General features: G+C 46.9%; 1 long non-coding RNA gene across 1 annotated transcript; it reads right to left on the bottom strand.

Annotated features, from left to right (window-relative positions):
• Positions 1-1,730: 1,730 nt before the first annotated feature.
• LOC115427644 (uncharacterized) lies at positions 1,731-7,143 on the bottom strand. Its single transcript, XR_003936529.1, has 3 exons — positions 7,035-7,143; positions 2,516-2,742; positions 1,731-1,975 (listed from the first exon to the last, which is right to left on the bottom strand). It is a non-coding gene; the product is annotated as an uncharacterized LOC115427644 (long non-coding RNA).
• Positions 7,144-7,514: the final 371 nt, after the last annotated feature.

Raw genomic sequence — 7,514 nt, 5'->3', positions numbered from 1 at the left:
GTGACTGGACCTTTATGTACATGTACCTTCTCTTTTTTCAATGAGTCCTACGTGAGCAATGCTCTGACGCACCACATGTCACATGATATCAACCCTTTACTGTTGCTCTAATGTGTGTGTGGACTAAATAGGCCAGCGTTTGCTGCTATGAATCATTGTTGTTTGCTGCCTGCCCTTATGCTCGAGTTGATCTGGACGGTGCCCAGAAGGATAGTATAAGCATTTTTGTCATATAGAGTAGGAGACTCAGATTGTTTCACTCATGAACTTTTACACTTTGGTTTTATTTAATGACATTTAAATATGATTTCAGTGATTTAATTGTTTCTATATTTTTTCATATCATATTGAAATTACATTAGTTTTGTTTTGTTTTACCTTGGAATTGAATAATGATGCATACCAGTGGCGGTTGCTCGTCTTTCAGAGAGGGGAAGCTCATTGTAGGCTTACATAAAAAAAAAAAAAGTCAAGTTATTTAAACATAAATTCGGCCCCCCGTTCCTTTTTAAGAAAATGGTCAGTGACCTTATCGTACCAAGTAAACAAGAAAATGTTGAAATTATGTTAAATTGAAACAAGGATGTACAATGAGTGTGTTTTATTTACAGTGCAAGAAATGAACAAGTAATTTCGTAGTGGTTTCTCTCTTGATTTCACAAGCAGAATGCGAAACAGTATTAAACTGAATTCTGTCAAGTGAAGGAGTAGATCTCAAACTAGCTGTCAATCAAACAGGATTCAGCCTTTCGACTGGTCGTCCAATCAGCGCGTGGAAGCCTGGCGTCCAGCCCGACCAAGGTCTGCCCACAGCTCCATTCACCCCCAGAGACGCCAGGCGTCCGGGGGCGGGACAACATCGTGGCATTTATCCAATTACTGTCAAGTTTTGAGGCAATGAAAAAAACTGTTCCACTCAGTCCCATTGAAGTCCATGGACGCCAGGCGTCTACGGGCAAATGCATTGACCATAGATCATATGAGAAAACAGCGCAACGGGAATGTATGACAAGTGAACAACATTGAGTCCATTGATTTGTGATAAAGCTGATTCTGAACGAACTCGTCTGTGAGATGAACGTGTTCTAATACATTTGAAGTCAATGAAATGTCAACACAACTGTACATATTGAACTATTTAATTTTTGTAATTTTAGGGGAAGCCGGGCTTCCCTTGCAGTCTATGCGAAATCGCCACTGCTCAAATGTCACTAAACACGTGTCTTCTTGTATCTTACATTTACTTTGTTTTGTATAAGTTCAGAAATCATGATTTGACGTGATAATATTTTCAACTGCATCACCCAGTCTACATCTGACCAAAGTCGGGCCCTCACCCTGCATTTGGGAGAGGCAGCGTTATACTGATGCAATGTCACACTAAAGTATAAACATGAAAAACATCGACAGAAGCCTATTTTGTACATTGTAACTGAGCTCAGTAACTGAACATTATCATTTATATTTGTGTGGTGGTGTTCTTCAGGTCCAGCTGAGCGGAGGGGCAGGTGTCCTGCCAATCAGAAACTCTGTGGCATTCATCCCAGTGTCTGCCACTGCTCTTCCTGGATACAGAGCCATGCCCACCATCAACGTCAAACTGCCCTTTGACTTCTTCTTCCCTTTTGAATGACTCAATTCCACAACTGCACAGATTCAGTATTTCACTCCCTATTTATGACCCCAAACAATGTTTATCTGTGTAAATAATGTAGATGTGTGAAAACATGTTTCATAAATGAAAATATTTCATTTATTCAAAATTTCAAGTAAAACTGATTTTTCTATACAACATATAGTATTCTGAATCATCATTTCATTCTAGTTTATTTTTATATACATGTTATCAGACATGGTAATGTTCCAGCTATTTATATGGAGATGAAGGGAAAGGCCTCAAAGCTTTAAAAAATCATGTCCAGCAGCATCCAAATGTCTGAAAGTCATCTGCCACATGCACACCTCAAACTGGTTTCTATTGCCGTGTTTCCACTATGTGGTATTGGCTCGACTCGACTCGACTCGACTCGGCCTTTCCATTATGAAAAAGGACCTGGAATCTGGTACCTGGTACTAGTTTTTTGGATCACTTCCGCCGAGGTTCCAGGACTGGGAACCAGATACTAAAAGGTGACGTGTAAACACTGCAGACCACAGATTGGTCGGAGTTGTCTCTGTGACCCGCCGTTTTACAAAAAACAGATGCGGAAGTTGACAGTAAATATAGCGGTAGGTTAATCCACATGATGACAGCCCGCAAAACTACACCATGGTTTGTTGAGGAGATTCAGATGTAAAAATTCAGCATGAGCTTGATGAGACAACAGGCAACGAGTGAGTTTATCAGCAACTCTCTGAGCAGACAACACAGAAGTAACGTGCCGCATCGCTATGACATCTAGGTACTGCAAAGTCGGTAGTATCCTGTAATGGAAACGATCTCCAGGAATAGGACCTGGTACCTGAGTCGAGCCAAGTCGAGCCGGTTCCACGTAGTGGAAACGTGGCATATGACAACTACAACAGAAAGCCTGCATAAGTTAGTCTAAAGGTAATGTGCCAAGTAGTACAGAGTATGATTACGTGCAGTGGCAACTCAGTCAGATGTAAAAAGCGAATGAAGGCATGAATTAAACCCACGTGGTGTGGAAATGCAGAACAGTGACTTCACAACAGGCTGATGATTCAGTAATCTATGCCATGCTTCTTCAGGAGCACTTGGAGTTTCTGGTTCTCTTGTCCCTACAGCAGATGGAGATGGAAGAGACACAGAGGGTGGGTCAAGGACATCGGAATATTTACACTATTTATTTATTAGGATCCCCATTAGCTGATGCAGGGCATCAGCTACTCTTCCTGGGGTCCTCCTATTCCAAACAGACATACTGTATCAATTTACAAGCATAAAAACAATGACTCACCCTTACATTTCCTTCTTAAGAACACTCAACAGTCAAACAAAACATCCATCCATCCAACCATTATCCTCCGCTTTATCTGGGGCTGGGTCGCGGGGGTAACAGTCTAATCAGGGATGCCCAGACTTCCCTCTCCCCAGACACCTCCTCCAGCTCTTCCAGCTCATGACCATAGGTGAGGGTAGGACCGTAGATTGACCGGTAAATCGAGAGCCTCGCCTCTCGGCTCAGCTCCTTCTTCACCACGACAGACCGGTACAGCGAGACCGCATCACTGCAGACACTGCACTGATCCATCTGTCAATCTCACGCTCCATCCTTCCCTCACTCGTGAACAAGACCCCAAGATACTTAAACTCCTCCACTTGGGGCAAAGACTCCCCACCTACCCGGAGAGGGCAGACCACCTTTTTCCAGTCGAGAACCATGGCCTTGGATTTGGAGGTGCTGATCCTCATCCCGCTCGCTTCACACTCGGTTGGAAACCGCCCCAGGGCATGCTGGAGGTCCAGGCTCGATGAGACCAACAGGACAACATCATCCGCAAAAAGCAGAGATGAAATCCTGTGGTCCCCAAACCGGACCCCCTCCAGCCCCTGGCTGCGCCTAGAAATTCTGTCCATAAAAATTATGAACAGAACCGGTGACAAAGGGCAGCCTTGCCGGAGTCCAACATGCACCTGGAACAGGTCTGACTTACTGCCGGCAATGCGAACCAGGCCCCTGCTTCGGTCATACAAGGACCGGACTGCCCTTAACAGAGGGCCCCGGACCCCATACTCCCGAAGCACCCCCCACAGGATATCACGAGGGACGCGGTCGAATGCCTCCTCCAAATCAACAAAACTCATGTGTACTGGTTGGGCGAACTCCTATGAACCCTCGAGCACCCGATGGAGGGTATAGAGCTGGTCCAGTGTTCCGCGACCAGGACAAAAACCGCATTGTTCCTCCTGGATCCAAGGTTCAACTATCGGTCGGATCCTCCTCTCCAGTACCCTGGAATAGACTTTCCCCGGGAGGCTGAGGAGTGTGAGCCCCCTGTAGTTGGAGCACATCCTCTGGTCCCCCTTCTTAAAAAGGGGAACCACCACCCCAGTCTGCCAATCCGGAGGTACTGTCCCCGACTGCCACGCGATGTTACAGAGACGTGTCAGCCAAGACAGTCCCTGCACATCCAGAGACTTAAGGTACTCAGGGCGAATCTCATCCACCCCCAGAGCCCTGCCACCGGGGAGCTTGCCAACCACCTCGGTGACTTCAGCTTGGGTGATGGATGAGTCCACCTCTGAGACCTCAGCCTCTGCTTCCTCCATGGAGGACGTGGCAGTGGGATTGAGGAGATTCTTGAAGTATTCCTTCCACCGTCCGACAACATCCCCAGTCGAGGTCAGCAACTCCCCACTTCCACTGTAAACAGTGTTGTTGGGGAACTGCTTTCCCCTCCTGAGGCGCCGAACGGTTTGCCAGAATTTCCTCGAGGCCGACCGATAGTCCTCCTCCATGGCCTCCCCAAACTCCACCCAGACCCGAGTTTTTGCCTCCACAACCGCTCGGGCTGCAGCACGCTTGGCCTTCCGGTACCCATCAGCTGCCTCCGGAGTCCCACGAGCCAACAAGGCTCGATAAGACTCCTTCTTCAGCTTGATAGCATCCCTTACTTCTGGTACCGGAGACCCTGTGGCCACAGCTCCGAGCAGCCGCTTCAACAATGGAGGTAGAGAACATGGTCCACTCGGACTCAATGTCCCCAACCTCCCCCGGGATCTGGGAGAAGCTCTCCCGGAGGTGAGAGTTAAAGACCACTCTGACATCGGGCTCTGCCAGACATTCCCAACAGACCCTCACAACACGTTTGGGCCTGCCAAGTCTGTCCAACTTCCTCCTTTGCCAGCGGATCCAACTCACCACCAGGTGGTGATCAGTTGACAGCTCTGCCCCTCTCTTCACCCGAGTGTCCAAAACACGTGGTCAGAGGTCTGATGACACGACAACAAAGTCGATCATCGACCTACGACCTAGAGTGTCCTGGTGCCAAGTGCACTTATGGACATCCCTGTGTTCGAATATGGTGTTCGTTATAGACAAACTGTGACTAGCACAGAAGTCCAATAACAAAACACCACTCGGGTTCAGATCGGGGAGACCATTCTTTCCCATCACCCCCCTCCAGGTCTCACTGTCGTTGCCCACGTGAGCGTTGAAGTCACCCAGGAGAACAATGGAGTCCCCAGTCGGAGCACCATCCAGCACCCCTCCCAAGGACTCCAAGAAGGCCGGGTACTCTGCACTGCTGTTCGGCACGTAGGCCAAGACAACAGTAAGGCACCTGTCCCCGACCCGAAGGCGCAGGGACACGACCCTCTCATTCACCGGGGTGAACTCCAACACGTGGCGGCTGAGCTGAGGGGCCCACGCCAGCCCACCACCTCTCACCGTGTGCAATGCCAGAGAAGGGGAGAGTCCAGCCCCTCTCGAGGGGTTGGGTTCCAGAGCCCAAGCTGTGTGTGGAGGTGAGCCCAACTATATCTAGACGGTATCTCTCAACCTCCCTCACAAGCTCCGGCTCCTTCCCTCCCAGCGAAGTGACATTCCATGTCCCAAGAGCTAGACTCTGCATCCAGGGAACAGGTCATCGAGCCCCCTGCCGTCGACTGCCACCCAATCCACAATGCACCCGGCCCCTATGGTTCCCTCGGCAGGTGGTGGGTCCACCAAAGGATGGGCCCACGTCACTCTCTCGGGCTGTGCCCGGCCAGGGCATGTGCCCATGGGCAAAGGCCCAGCCACCAGGCGCTCGCTTTCGAGCCCCAACCCCAGGCCTGGTTCCAGGGTGGGGAACCGGCTGTGCCGTACCGGGCAACGTCATGGTCCTTGTTGTAATTCTTTCCATAGGGGCTTCTGAACTGCTCTTAGTCTGGCCCATCACCCAGGACCTGTTTGCCTTGGGAGACCCTACCAGGGGCATAAAGCCCCCGACAACATAGCTCCTAGGATCATTCGGGCACTCAAACTCCCCCACCACGATAAGGTGGCAGTTCAAAACAATACTGCAAGATAACATTAAAAACAGAAAGAAAAAAAACAAACAAACAAAAAACAACCCCCCCCCCCCAAAAAAAAATAAAAATAAAAAAAAAATCCCAAAGTAATAATAATATTAAATAAATAAAATAATAATATTAAATAAATAACACTAGTTTTAGCTCTTTGAGGACAGGGACATTAGAAATATCCCATCCCAGACTCCCACAAGTCTCTCAGTGGAGGGTGTTTCTAACTTCATGGAAATGAAATAAAGTCAAACTTATAACCAACATAACTGACATAAAACTAATCAGTGTAGCAGTACTTGTTACTGTTTCAGATTTAAGGTAATGGATCTACATGAGGGTGCATCACTTCCTTAAAAGTTCAGTGTTTGGATACTAATATGACCCTAATCCAGTGGTCCAGCTCCACATCTGGCTGAAATAGTTATTGATTTGTTTGACTGGACTTGAGGCTTGTTACCTGCTGCCTCCATTTAGCTGGTTTTGGAGTTATTACCCTAAGGATTCACTTACTTTTCCCAGCAGTACTGTGTGTGTTTAATGGATGTGTTCAAAATTTTAAAACTAAATATTATAACTGATATGTGTAACTTGGTTAAGAACATTGTGTTTGTAGTTGACATAGATGCAGATCACATTTTATGACCTATTCATGTAGAAAACTAGAAATTATCAATGGGTTCATATACTGTTTCTTGCTACTGTACATGATGCCAAAATGAAAAATGGTTCTGTTCTATTAGTATCAGCATGCCCAGATCCACCTAAATGGGATGCTGCCTTTTCTAAATATACCAATGAGACCTGTGAATTTTCTGCCTTAGCGAATCAAAAGTTATACCAGCTATCATGCTACTGTCTTGCTAATGCTATACTGCACAGACTAAATATTCAATCTTGAGGCAATCCAGTAAATCTATAGAGGTGCTACATATTTTGCATAGCTGTCTGTGAGCAGAGGCAGATTAACTGTAAAAATATGAAGGAAATGATGCAACCTTATGCAGAGTATTGGAAATCTGAACCCAAGTTGATTGAATGTGGACAGAGTATGAGGAGTCACCAGTTTGTCGTTGCGCTCCTGTAGCTCTGTGACTCTCTGGACGAGGTGGTCATAGCTTTCCTTCAGCTTGTGGAGCTTCTGGTTCGCACAGGTCTTCACTGAGACCAGGATCCCTGCAGCACATTCACAATACACAAGAATACAGTCAGAGTCCAGCTTGCAACGAGAGTGAGCAGTGAGCAGGGATTCTGCTTTAGGAGGGTCTGCAGTGCATCTCTAGAAGACGGTGTTCAGTTGGTCCACATTACTATCTCAGGAATGGGTTGACAGAAATTCACAAACCTTTCAACACATATGCTCTTTGGGAGGCCAGGTTGAACAAACTACATGATAGTGATCATAGGTAGAGTATTTTTGTGACCTCAGAAACTCATATTTGCCTTTAACTGCTATAAAGTGAGAAATGTATGAACAGATTGTAATGCAAGAATAATTGATGAATCTGATATTTATGGTTCCTGTTACACCTCTTACAACTCC

The sequence above is a fragment of the Sphaeramia orbicularis genome, chromosome 10 (genome assembly GCF_902148855.1).
Source record: "Sphaeramia orbicularis chromosome 10, fSphaOr1.1, whole genome shotgun sequence".
NCBI lineage: Eukaryota > Metazoa > Chordata > Actinopteri > Kurtiformes > Apogonidae > Sphaeramia > Sphaeramia orbicularis.
Note: the sequence above shows the minus strand (reverse complement) of the source record. Positions and strands in the feature narration are given on the sequence as shown.